Source organism: Aotus nancymaae, unplaced genomic scaffold (assembly GCF_030222135.1).
Source record: "Aotus nancymaae isolate 86718 unplaced genomic scaffold, 86718_ANA_hifiasm-v0.15.2.pri h1tg000016l, whole genome shotgun sequence".
Lineage (NCBI taxonomy): Eukaryota > Metazoa > Chordata > Mammalia > Primates > Aotidae > Aotus > Aotus nancymaae.
The window spans coordinates 51,547,867-51,562,542 of NW_026988428.1; the positions used below are offsets into that span (position 1 = coordinate 51,547,867).

General features: G+C 36.4%; 1 long non-coding RNA gene across 1 annotated transcript in view; it reads left to right on the forward strand.

The window, feature by feature from the left end:
- The first annotated feature begins 401 nt into the window (after window positions 1–401).
- Window positions 402–14,676, forward strand: part of LOC135275277 (uncharacterized) — a 31,356-nt gene continuing 17,081 nt past the window's right edge. The window contains exon 1 of the long non-coding RNA XR_010342921.1: window positions 402–532. This is a non-coding gene — a long non-coding RNA (uncharacterized LOC135275277). The remainder of the gene's footprint in view (window positions 533–14,676) is intronic.

Sequence of the window (14,676 nt, forward strand, 5' to 3'; positions counted from 1 at the left end):
CACACAAATCTCTAATCCACATTTGGTTTTCACTTCTCCATTGCAATTAAAAGCCTACCTTTATTTCCACACATATCAATCAATATCCCCTCAACAAAAAAAGAAAGTTGCATAAAAAAAAAAAAAAATAGGAAGCCTGTGACTTTCCACCATGTCCCAGAGTTTCCAAATAATACTACCATTTGGAAGCCCGTTCATAGCCCCCAGTGTACCGAAAGGCCTCGCGAAATGCTCATAGGTGAAACAGCAGGAAGCATCTAGAGCCATCTCAGAGGGAGCCTCCTGCTTCCAGGAATAAAGGCACACATTCACAGGTGCTTCCTGTTTTTTCAAACACCTTGCCCACCTTCTGCACACCAAGCGTGGATTCTGCAAAACGTAAGCCCAACAGGAAGCTGCCTGCAATTTCAGGTAGCTTTTCAGACTCTTGAAAAGATCTTGAGTATACTTTCAAAGAAATGCCAGCAAAAACTGTAGTCATTTGGGAAGGAACAATTCTGGAAGAAAGATACAGCGAACTAGCACAAAGAGGGTGAGAACATGTTTCATGAAAATGCTGTCTGTAAAGTACATTTTTAAACAAATTAATGTGTTTTCTTTAGGTTTTTAGCTCCTGTGGGTGGAATTAGGAGAACCCACTGTAAGTGGGTGGTGTTCGTCATAGCTGTGCTGTGAGGGAGGAAGAGGAAGGAGGAAGGCTGGGGTGGAGAGGAGGAAGGAGGCCCGTATGGCTGGAATGTCTCCACTGAGCTCAGGGGTATGAATTCCTCCGAGACTTTTTCTATTTCAGGAAGCTCACAAACCCTTTCTGAGATCTCAGAATAATCTGAAATGAGCATGTAGAACATTGATTAAGTCGTGAGAGTGTTCACAGTAAGTTTTGATTGAACTGTTCTAGGAAAGTTCTTCTTAACATGATCACAGGTGGACAAGTTGGGAAGAAAATGCCAGGGGTTCTGTACTCAGTTTTAAAATGAATTCAGAGAAGTTGTTCAAAGTAATGAGTGCCATGTCATATATCATAGGTCTTGGATAATTTGGGGTGATTTTTAAATGTAATTAAAACTGGTAATTGCATCATTCCTGCTGACAGTACTGGTTCTGTTCCAAATATGTACTCTTACATTTGCTTTTGTTTTGTTCTATTTTTTCCCATCCATATTGCCAAATTAAGTTAAATCGTCTAAATGATTTTGCTTATTAAGTGGACTTCTTAATGCTCTTTTTCCTGAAATGAAATTAAAAACAATATCTACAAAGTTAAGCTTCTTCAACTTAACTGTTGAAAGGGCTACACGGGAGAATGTTTCTCTGCTGAAATTCAAAGAAATGTCTTTAACCTACAATAGTCAGAACTGGTCCATATAAATCCTCCCTGAGCTCGCCCTTAGCAGTGAATTAAGGGAACAAAGTTAAGAGCGATTAACTTTGTTTTCCTTGTGGTAACAAAGATAGAAACACCTGAACATCTCATATGACCAATAGAAGCTTTCTAATCCTTTTTTAAAGGAAACTTTATATACCTAAGGGTTTGAAATACATTAACAAGTTTTTTTTAACTTTAAACTCTGTTCTACGCAAGAAATTATTTCTCTTTCACCTGCCTTGTGTAACCATGTCACCGTGTGCATATGGCTATTAAAGATACAGATTCAAACAAGTCGCTGTCCAGAAACAACCTGGTACCCTCTCAGGACGCACACATATCACAGTGAAATGATACCAGATAATGGCAAAGGTGGGGTGGAGTCTAGACTTGGTTCTATTATTTACCAGGTATCTCTAGGTTTCCATTTTCTCATCAGCAAAAGGAGGAAATTGGACTATGTGTTCCGTAAAACCTCTTCTAGCTTTAAAGTGTATTGATTCTTAGGTTTTAAGAAGACCTAAAATAAAAGACAGCACATGCTAAGTGGCAGATGAGCTGCTATAATGGTTCTGAAAAGGAAGCAACTGCATAGGCTTGGAGCATCTGGGACAGTCTCCGTGGGGCTGTGAGATGTGGCTGACTCTAAAAAATGGGCAGAACCTGAGAAGGTAGAGGTGAGGGGCAGCAGTTCACAGGGTACACTCAGGAGACCAGGGGATGCTCCACTGTGGCTAGATCCAGACAGACCCCCGGTGCACATGTGAGTGCCAGAGAAAATCTTGTTCCTTGTCACCTTAATGAATGAGGATAATAAGATCACTTGTGGGAAAGTTTTAGTAGCTGAGACTGCTGAGCCAATGAGCACAGCATCTTCAAAGAAAGGCCAGCAAGATGGACTGTGTTAAACCCAGAACTTTTGCCAAGGCTCTTTGGCTTCTCCACACCGGGAGGTCTCAGTCAGTACTCTGTACTGCAACTACGCCCTCACATGACTCCTCTCTTTTAAATAGCTGGGAGTCCCTTAAAGAGGTTCAAAAAATAAGGCTTCCTAAAAGAAAACGATACAAATTCTGCCACTCTTAGCTCTGTGACTTTGAAAACTTCGTTTTAAATGAAATAGCTCAAGGATAGAGAAAATTCTCTAGAATGAAATAGTAAGTGCCCATGTGCTTGTCATCCAGCTTTGTTATGTTATTCCTCATGTTATTTTCTCGTAGTGATTTCAGATTTTTCACAAGGAATGAAAGGTTAAAGATAAAGTTGAAGCTAATTATGTACTACCTTTCAAGCCAGTTCTCTTCCTCTCTCTCTTTTTGTCTCTCTCTTTCTCTCTCTCTCTCTCCAGGAGTAAACACATTTTGAATTTGATGCTTATCTTCCCATGATGTTTCTGTATTTACACTCCATAGACATCTACAAATAATACTGAGTAGTGTTTTGTGTCCCTAGATGTTATATGGTAACATACTTTGCATATCTTTTCACATCTTGCTTTGGTAATTCACCATTAAATTTTTGAGGTTTGTCCATGTTCATACACATAACTTTATTTTCACTGCTACATAGTATTCCACTGAATCATTATTCCAAAATGTATCAATCTATTTTCTTGTTAGTAGAATCTTGGCTTGTTTAAAAGATCTATCTTGAACAATGCTGCAACATTGCCCTTGCACGTGTTTCCTGTACACTCAGGTCAAAGCTTCCCTAGAAGCCACTGGAGGACACACAGACTGTTAGATTTAGAAGATATTATATAACTGCTCTGTGCTTTCCTAACACTGAGAGCATCCAATTCTCTACATCCTTGCCCACGTGCAATATTTTAATCCTTTCAATTTGATAGGTGTACTATTTTAATGCACATTTGCATGCTATAAAAGCCTTTTATGCTCCATTGTACAGAATATTAAAGTGAAATCTTTATTTCTCTTGCTACATACCCCAGTCTAGTTTCTTTTAGGACTAATCTAATTCCTTTCGGTTTATGGTATTTTGGCCACCAAATTAGTCACTGTTTTTCTTTGAGTAACTATATCTCAAAGCAGGTGTTGACTTTGCACAGTAACAAAGAGAGGTAAATTATTTGCCAAAGTAGAGATAATATCACTGTGCCAATTTTAAGGTTCAGAAAACATCCCTTGATTTCTTATCCAATTTTCTTTCCCTTTAGTCCTCCCACCAGTTGCTAATCACCGTGAACACTCAAAATACTGCATGCAAAATTATATTTGTGATGTTTGCAGCTTGGCTTAAGACAATGAAGTAGCTGAAAATCTGACAAATATGTTCTTTTGTCACTGTCCTGTCCTTGTGCAGTGGAGAGGGATTTCAGACACAAACTGGTCCCCATTAGGTTCGAATCGCCTTGATAAGCTCTGATAAGCATCAAGGTTCTGGGGCTTTTTACAGAAAAGAATTTCTCTTTCTTTATTTTTTAATTTCTGAATTGTATTGGACAGATCACAGTTACTCCGTTTCTTTAGAAAATCACCCTCTGTTTTTTAATGCAGTTTATGATGTACTCTTTTCTCTCACTCAGAAAGGATTTAGAAGAGCAATCTTGCATTCATCTCAGTGAAAGCATCAAAATATCTAACACTGTCAGATCATTAAATAGAACCCTATATAGTTATAAAGTACACATCCTAAACCATTTCTAAAAGGTCTTTGAGGAATCTTAAGTGATCTGAAAAATGTTCACGAGATAAGGCTCAGTCAGTGGAAATAAACTATATGTATACGTGCATATCAATAACAGTTCCATCTCTATCTTTCAATCTATTTATCATCAATCTATTTAGATAAAGGAAATATACCAAAATATTAACAGGGAGAATTTTCCAGTGAAGAGACTATGAATTATTAAACACTTAAAAATATGTTTCTGATTTTCCAATAACTCTACCATGAACGTATATTATTTTTATAACCCAAAATGATTAGCACAAAAGGTACTTCTTAATAAAAAAAGATAATGTGGCAAAACTTCTAAGAAGACATAGTCTTACAGTATGGAGACTTGATAAAGAAATTTAATGTACTCAATTATTTTTCTTTAGACTTTTCTTTTCTTTTTCTTTTTGCAAACTCTTCCTGAGTTTGACATAGGTTTGGGAAAATAATAGAACTGTAACTTTCAACATATATTTGGAAACATACATTCAGTAAATTTAAACATGTACAAGCATGTCTAAATGGTAACCTGCTGGGGTTTATTTGCATAAAGGGCAGAGGGTCTCAGTAATAACAAGTTATTATTTTCTTAAGGTTGATGGTTAGTACCACCATGTTCCCCCAAAACCCCACTCATTGTGGCATGGGGGAATACATTAACCTTCCAACCACTGGGAGGCATTTCAGTAGGGGAAAGCATTCATCATCCCAGGAGAGCTGTTGTACACAAGCTGAATTGGGGTTGTCCTAGGGCTAAAGAAGAACTCAGTTCCACCTTCATACAGTGACAACAAGCTTCCTACCCCTCCTTCAGAGAAGAGCCATGGCCCTCAGCAGAGGAAGTTATAACAGAGAATGAGTTAAGTGAATGCTTTATTAACCAGTGTTGGTGCAAATCAATTAAGTCACAGAGCACCCAGTTTCACTTGTATCCATCAGTGCATCGTGATATCTACCTGGAAGCACAGCGAGGAAGGACAGGAGGTGGATGATGTTGTGGGGATCTTCTACCCCGCTGAGTTCCAATTATATCTATTATAATCACAATCATACATTTATTTCTGGAGTAAACAAATTTGGAGATTTTTAAAATATGCTGCTTTATCTTAACTTGCTAAAACACCTATATACAATTACCTAAAACAAGGAGGAGAATTTAAACAGTTTCCTTTTTGTCTTTTCTTTTTTTTTTTTAGACAGTCTCATACTGTTGCCCGGGCTGGAGTGCAATGGCACGATCTCGGCTCACTGCAACTTCTGCCTTCTGGGTTCATGCAATTTTCGTGCCTTAGACTCTCAAGTAGCTGGGATTACAGGCACACACCACCACACACAGCTAATTTTTTGTATTTTTAGTAGAGACAGGTTTTTACTATGTTGGCCAGACTGGTCTCAAACTCCTGACCTCGTGATCCACCCACCTCGGCCTCCCAAAGTGCTGGAATTACAGGTGTGAGCTACCGCGACCAGCCTAAATACAGTTTTCAAAGCAATTAAGCAAGTATATATGAAATGGCCACACAATATGTCTGGCACTGTTTTAAACACTGTAAGGCTGAAGAAATAAGACACTCCTCCAAAAGAAGCTCTTAGGATCTTTTCTGGAAGATGAAATAGATGTACATGAAGCACACAAACAACATTACATGTTCTAGAAGGTACATTAACATGAAGCATCATGAGTGATGAAAGTGATCTACTGCAGTAGATAAAGTATGGACTCTTGAATTGGCTCCCTGAATTCTAATCTCAGTTCATTTTATTATTGGCTGTGTTTAAGGAATCTTGGGCATTACCTAACCTCTTTATGCCTCAGTTTCCCCATCCATAGAGTGGTGAAACTAGTATCTGTTTAATAAAGTAAATTATATATAATATGCTTACAAGAGTGTCTAATACACAGATGAAGCTCAAGAAACAATTACTTTTATTACTGTCAAATGTCAAGAAAACTAGTTTAGAGATTACATGTGATACTTATAAAATACTTATTGCTGGGGTTGGACCAGACTTTTGAGAGAAAGTGCCTTTTAGAAATGGCAGGGTGAGATATTCAAATAAAACTTTAAGATTGCATTTTATAAAAGACTGATGATTATTTATCCCAACAACTGCAAAATCATTCCCATAAAGACTAGAAAATATAAGTGGTAGGAAAAAATATATCAGTTGATTATTTTCTTTGAAACAAGAATCTCAGATCACGCATTTGATGTTTCTCTTCAAAGTTTGAAAGGTTTGTGACAGCTCACAGCTCATGATGGTGCCTATCTTGAGGATAGAGAAAACTCATTCCTCATGCAGGGAAGAAGAAAATATTCTAAAGAAGTGGTAAGCATATTTCATGAAATCAAGAAAGGTAGGAAACCAATATTTATTCCTTCATTCTTTCGCTCATTCAGTAAACATATATTAGTGCCTACTATGTGTTAGGCATGGTACCAGAAACTGGAATCCAAAATTAAATGAGTCCCTCCGTCCTCAAGAGTTTACAAGACAGGGTAGTAAATAAGTGATCAAAATACTGCATGATAGCAATCAGTACAAGGCATGGAACTGAGCCTGGATAGTAAAGTAGAGACTGTGTAAATGAGTTTTGTCTTTATTCACAAATGTGAATCTACTGAAAGATTTAAACAAGGAGAATGACATCATTTTCATTCTTAAAAGATAATACTGGTTGCATAATGGGTACAAATTGAATGTTCGGTGATGAGATTTTGTTATTTTTATAACTACATCTTGTATAGTTTTCTATGTCTATAAAGTACAATGAAGATCATACCCTCTTAAATCTATGTAGCTATGGGTCCACTTCAATGCTATTATTCATCCAGCAGTCTCCCTTCTGCTCCCTCCTGCTCCCTTTTCCTAAAGAAAAACTAGAAGAACTAGCCCTATCACACACTTCCCTGCAATGAGTAACAGAACTGCAAGTAGACAGAGAAAGATGGACTTAGTTTCTCTCTTTCAAATGGAAGTTAGCAGAGAAGCTCAGGAACTCACACTTTGAGGAAAGATTAATATGCAGTTGTTAATAACATAGGATATTGATTTAAAAACCAGTGTTGTCCATTGCTTATTCTGTGACCTTGGGCAAACTTGTCAATATTTCTGGTCTTGGCTGGGTGTGGTATCTCACGCCTATAATCCCAGAACTTTGGGAGGCTGAGGCAGGTGGATCATGAGGTTAAGAGATCAAGACCATCCCACCCAACATGGTGAAACCCCGTCTCTACTAAAAATACAAAAATTAGCTGGGCGTAGTGCTGCACACCTGTAGTCCCAGCTACTCGGGAGGCTGAGGAGAAGAATTGCTTGAACCCAGGAGGTGGAGGTTGCAGTGAGCCAAGATCGTGCCACTGCACTCCAGCCTGGCAACAGAGTAAGACTCCATCTCAAAAAAAAAAAAATCTGGTCTTAATATCTTTACTTTAAGATGGTAATAAAATTATGCCTATCTTTTATTTATCAGACTCAGCTAACTACTATAACAAATAAATCAAATCTCAAAGGCTTAACACAATAGAAATATATTTCTGGTTAAAGTTAAGAAAGGGTATTAACTAAAACAATAAAACAAGTTATTACAATATAAAATAGCAGGATAAAAACATTACATAGAGAACTTATTATTTTACATATATAAATAATGATTATTTAGGAGATGTAATAACAGAAAAACTCTCATTTATAGTAACAACAAAGAACATGAAATACTTTTGAATAAACTTAAAAAGAAATGTGCAAAACCTGTATGAGGAAAGCATTTCTGAAGGATATAAAAACACTGAAGAAGAGCCAAGAAAACACTTAAAAGAAAAACTAGGACAAGAGCTAGCCCTATCACACATTAAAGCATACTATAAAGTCTTCATAATTAAAAGAGTGTGGTATGTAGGTTCATGAATAGGCAAACAGACTGAGAGAATAAATTAGAAAGCCCAGAAATTGACTCAGGTACATATGGAAATTTAGTATATGATAAGTGACATCACAAAATTATTAGAGCAAGCAAATTTTAATAGCTGGTTCTGGGGCAACTGGATAGCTATTTGGAATGAAATAAGTTTAGATTCATATTTCACACCATACGTAAGCATAAATACCAATAAAAAAAGTAATATAAATGTAAAACAAAAAATAAAAAATATATACGAGAAGAAAACATGGGTAAATTTCTCTTTAACCTTCATATAGGGAAAGATTTAAAAATAAAATTTTTAGGCATGACAAAAACACCATAAACAAAATCAGACAATGAACAAACTTTGAAAAAATGCTTACACCATTGATCTTTCTATAAAGTACACATATTGCTAATATATTAAAAACTCCTAAAATTGAAAGAAAGGGGATTTTTTAAAACATTGAAATAGGTAAATAAACAAGAGTAGGAAATTTACAAAAAGGTACATAAAAAATCTTATAAGATAGCAAAAAATGTTTAATATTTATAACTAGTGAAATGCAAATTAAAACTTTATAGGTATATGATTTTTCACCTATCAGATTGGCAAAACATTTAAAATACAGCAATCAGATAAAGAGATACCCTCACACATTGCTGGTGAGAATGTCAACTGGTACAAGCTTTTTAGAGAGAAATTTGGCAGTGCTAGAGAAACTACATATACACTTATTTTCTAATTCAGCAATTGCACTTCTAGGAATTTACCCAGAAGATACACCTCCAATAAGGCAAAACTACATTTGCACAGGGTTATTAATTGTGACATTGTTTTTGCAAAATATTGGAAACAATGTGAATATCCAAACATAAGAGAGAAGTTAAACAAATTGTGTACCTCTACAGACTCTAAGAGAAAATGAAATAGAGGATTTCTGTGAACCAATTTGGATTGTTTTTCAGAACACATTAAGTAAAAAAGAAAAAAAAAGTGCAAAAGAGTATCTATTATGTGTCAACTTTTACGAAAGAGAAACCGAAAACACACACACACACACACACACACACGCAAAAGTTACCCCAGAAACTAAGATTGCTTATATATAGGGATAAGAGGAAGGAGTAGGGGTGCAGGGGATGATGGGGGTGGGAGAGAAACACTTCTCTGAGTGTAACTCTTTGTACAGTTCTGACTTTTAGAAACCATGATAATGTTTCATATACAGAAAATATAAATAAAGGACTAAAATCAAGCAGGATGAAGGGAGAACCTAAAATTCAAAACAAACAATAACAAATGAGACTAACTCAATTACAAACCACACTGAAGGGGATGAGGAAGAAAAGAATGAACTGAAGGTAACTTTGAAACCCAATGTATTATTATATACATGTATTATTAATATAATGTATGTATTATATACTGTAAGACCAAAGACAAACAGGAATGTACACAAACATTGTACACTAGTTTGCAAGTTCCCTAGCCCCAAAGAGGCATGGGTTAGTTCATGTGTATTTTAGGATTGTTCAATAAGTAAATAATCTTTGGATAACAAGAGGGAGATTTCTTACTTTTAGAGAAATGAGTAAGGAAAGGAGAAAGGCTCGAATTAACCCTGTATTATTGAACTGAAATTAAACGTATTGGTATGAGCTGTTGGTGATAGATAGAAGATAGATAGATAGATGGATGGATGGATAGATAGATAGATAGATAGATAGATAGATAGATAGATAGATAGATAGATATAAACAGGAATCAAATGTATGGACTCATGTTAACAGATAAATGATAGATAGATGGATAGATGATACAGAGATAGAGACTTAGATCACATGTATGTACACGTGTTTATTACAAACACAGATTTTCATCTACCTTTGTCTGATGAGAGGCCCAGTAGCAATGAACGCAGGATCTTGGTTTCTCAATGACATTATTTAATAAAAGAAACCAAGGATCCTTGAGAAACGACTGATCTCACGGCTGGGGCTGGGAAAGTACTGTGTAAGATTATCCTGGAAGATCTTGTGCCAGAAAGAAAAGAAGTAGTAAGAACAAAATTGTGGACACATGTTGAAAGGACACTGAAGCCAACTTGAAGGGGCCCCCAATGGTCAATTCTGAGCCAATTTGAAGAACTAAGTAAATTATGATAATAATGGATTATAGCCTATAGAATAAAATAAGTATTCATGATTGCATACTGATATACATCAGTAATGACATAACTAGCAAATGGGAGAGAAGGGAAAGCTCTTTACTGTAGAATTACAATTAATAAATGTCAAATAAATTATTAAAGTAAAAAAATCACGAGTTGGAGATGAGTGGGACAATATATAAGAACCAGGATATTTACCTAGTCCTGAAGTCTCTCTCTACAAAGCACTTATTAAATACAAAGATAAAAACAGTTTGTTTACAGTGGATCAGTCTGGCAGACACCACCTTAACCAAGTATTCAAGGCTAACATCACCAATAATAAGAAATATTCAACAAAATGGACCCTGATATATGTACTGAGAAGCCCATAATACCACTTCTATGATAGTCTTACCAAATATGTATAAGCTGAATTTAATTATCATTAACTTAATCATAACCTGGATCCTTGCTATAAAATAAGTATTAACATGATAATTGGAAAATGTTAAATAAGGTCTGGGGTTAATGGTATATTAATATTATATTAATATTAATATTAATCTCAATATTAGTTTCTTGATTTTGAAAATTATACTGTGGTTAAATAAAATATTAACACTTGAAGTAGTTCAATAAAAGGTATATGGGAATTCTGTGTACTACTGGCAATTTCAAAATAAAAAGGTAATAAAAATATTAAATTATTTCAAAATAAATAGGTAATAAAATTACCTATTTCAAAATAAAAAGGTAATATTATTATTTCAAAATAAAAAGGTAATAAAAATATTAAAAAGAAAGAAAAGGTATTTAAAAACCTTTCTACCTATGATTACAAAACTTCATTTTAGAAGAGACAACTTAACACCCTCTCAAAATATATTTTCTTCTCAAAATTAAAATGTCAGCTGTGTGCAGTGGCTCATGCCTGTAATCTCAGCATTTTGGGAGGCTAAGGTCAGAGGATGGAGAATGGCTTGAGGCCAGGAGTATCGAGACCAGCCCGGACAACATAGTGAGACCCTATCTCTACAGAAATAAAAATGTAAAACTAACCAGGCATAGTGGTGCACACCTGTACGTCCCAGCTGTTCAGAAGGCTGAGATGGGAGGATCACTTGAGCCCAGGAGTTTCAGATTGCAGTGAGCTATGATTGCACTACTGCCCTCCAGACTAGGCCACAAAAGTAGACCTTGTCTCTTAAAATGAATAAAAAGTTATATACATTCTTAAAATATACATATGGAAAAACACATTTATTCCATAAATTGTCCCCCAGATCAATATGTTCCTTCCCTCTAACTCATTGTTTTAATTTGTCTGCTATTGTTCCTATTTTCAGAGGATATGACCTGGGTGATGAAGTAATTTTTTGTAAATTAATCCTAGTTATAATTTTACTTCAGAGAATTTAAGCATCTTACTCTCTAATTTTATATACAGATATATGATTTTCTAGGCAACAGATTTAGGGAGCTTCATTTCTATTCCAAAAGCCTGGGTATAAAGTCCTGGTATCCTTACTCTATAAAGGATAGGCCCATTTTATAGACCACAGGACTCGTCACTACTCAATAGTTACCTCACATTCCTAGAGTTAAATAAACCAGAGCACATGCACACATACATAACACACATATATACTCACACATAGGTATACACACACATATATAATGTGTATATGTGTGTGTGTGTGTGTGTGTGTGTGTGTATATACACACACACATTTTCAATAACTTGCTGATCAGGATGAATACTGTCTTAACTTTTTTTTCAAACAAAAGTTCTCACATATTTATTATGGAACCAACCTAGTGCAGAGCACAGAAACAAAGATAAATATCATTTTTCAATAAAACATGTCCGACAGTACAGATAGTGGCAACATTTTCAAGTTGATATTGCAAGATGCCAGTGACCCCGACACAGCATGAATCTGAGTGCCATCTCATGTGCAAGTCCTTATTGACCCAGCTGCGTTCTTCTCCAATGTCTCCTCTTGGCATTGTACGTGTTCTTATTACGGTTTTCATCTGATTCCACTAGGGAATGGGATGATTTTGCTTTTATTTCTTGGCCAGAAATCACTTGATACTAAAAAACTTGCGAGAAGACACAGTGAGGAATGGAGTCAACTGCATACACCACAATGGCAGAGAAAGGGAGAGAGCTGACTTATTTTAATGAAATATCGTGCTCTGGAGAATTCAAAGAAAAATATAGGAGGTCACCTGATTTTACCACCAGAGGGCATAAGACATTAAGAAATAGGGCAAACAATGCCCACTTGCTTGTGAGATTTTCTGATTTCATGGTTTGAAATCTCTAGGTGGCTACTTCAAAAATGAACTCAAATCCTAACCCAAATTGGAACACACACCTAAAAACAAAGGTTCCATATACTGCTACTGAATCAGACCAGGAGGGAAAGGAGTCCGCAGCATCACTGAGGGCCAAAGAAAATGTTACCTACAAACAAGGATAGGAAAGGGGTAGGGAGGAAAAACTATCTTTTTAAAAATCCTCAACCATGTTCTCAAAAATGTAACTTACTTACATTTGTTAATTACATTTTTAATTTAGGTTAGACACTGAAATAGGTTGGCAGTGTTAAATTTGATGTTTCCTCTCCTGGTGATGTTTGAGAAAAATATTGCCTGGTTAATGCAACCTTATCTAGCAAAACAGAGATGAGCTGGTCCAGAATCAATGAGAGCAAGGTCTTGAGTCCAAGTTGTGTGTGAGTCAGTGAACTTCTCTCTAAAAAGGGGCCAAGTCTTTCTCCTAAACCAGAAAATGCACATGGTGGGTCACAGAGGGAGTAGTGAGAGAGCACACATATGCATAGCACAGATCCAGCACTGCCCTGAAGAATCGAGAATCAAACTGCACATTCTGCTGATGTGTCAATGGACTCTCCCCATAAATAGTATTTTGACCTCAGAGTCAGATAATTTAAATTTCTCCTATTTCTCTCACCACCCTCCCCTCAACTCCCACCTTTTTCATTTCTATTTTCTTCCTCACCTAAGTAAGACCTCACCCTTTTAAAAATACTTGATAGGGTGCATACCTGGAAAAGGGGATGAATTATTTATTTTAATGATTTAAAAGTTATTTCAATTCTGCCAATAGTTTACCAAAGTAGAAACAACTTGGACGGGCAGGAGATATTCATCTTAGACATAGATCTAACTTGTCTATCTCTGTTCTCTGCGTGCGATGGCCCCTTACCCATTACAAGGATATCATTTCCCGCCTACCCGACTTGCTTAAAAATCTCTGGAGCTTATTTCATAGATGAAGACTTTTGAGGGAAACCGCATCTTATTTGGAATTAACATGATATTACTATATCCAAAGGAGCCCTCCTGGGTTTGAGGATAATCATGACCGATGCTGCATTTGTGCAGAAGAAAGTATCAGTGAGACACATGTTTTCATGTTCTGCATTCAAGTCTCTGTAAGTAGGTAAAAGTAAACTGGAGAACTGAAATAATCATCTTGACAATTTAGTCAAAATACTCTATATTTATTCTAGATTTAAGGACTAAGGGGGGAAAGGTGGGTATGTGTTTTTAGTATGCTACTTTACATTCTTCTAAAATACTTGAGATACTTGCAATGTTTCTTTTTCACTGTTTTATAATAGTACTTGACATAATTGCATTATATAAATACTCTGTTATCTTAAAATTATCAGAGTCCATTTCTTACTAAAATATCTCATTATTTCATTTCCACTTCCTCGCCTCCAGCTTTTTAATCAGGCTTTTATTGTCAGATGTCATTTTCCTCTTCAGAAATGGGTGGCATGGGGAATCTGATCAGGAAGGGAAGGTGACGGGGTACACTTAGGGGGCACACAGGAGATGAGAAGGTCACCTCTCGGTGTCACTTCTAGTGTGGACTCACAGGGGTTAATCAGGTGCTTAATGCAAAAATAAGAAAGAAAGAAGTAGGATCAGCTTCTACGAACTCACACAGAGCAGGTCGTGGGTGGCTTTTCCTCTGGGACAAAGGAAAAGCAGCAGAAAGTATCAGTGAGACAACGTGTTTTCATGTTCTGCATTCAGGTCTCTCTAAGTAGGTAAAAGTAAACTGGAGAAATGAAATAATCATCTTGACAATTTAGTCAAAATACTCTATCTTTATTCTAGACATAAGGACTAAGGGTGGGAAAGGTGGGTATATGTTTTTAGTGTGTGGGTGGGCTTTTCCTCTGGGACAAAGTCCCCCGCTGTGTTTAACGGGCATATGAAAACCATGTTTCGAATCTTTCAATCCAGACTGTTCTTATTGCTGTGATATCTTTGGGAACACAAATGGAGTTGAGTGGGTCCCAGAGGAAAAGCCCACCCACAGCCTGCTCTGTGTGAGTTCATAGAAGCTGATCCTCTTTCTTTTTTTCTTTTTGCATTGAGCACCTGATTAACCTCCGTGAGTCCACACTAGAAGTGACACCGAGAAAGAGTTCACCTTCTCATCTCCCATGTGCCCCTCAAGTGTCCCCCATCACCTTCCTTTCCTGAACTCAAGTCAGACAGATTTCCTCCATTCCCCAACT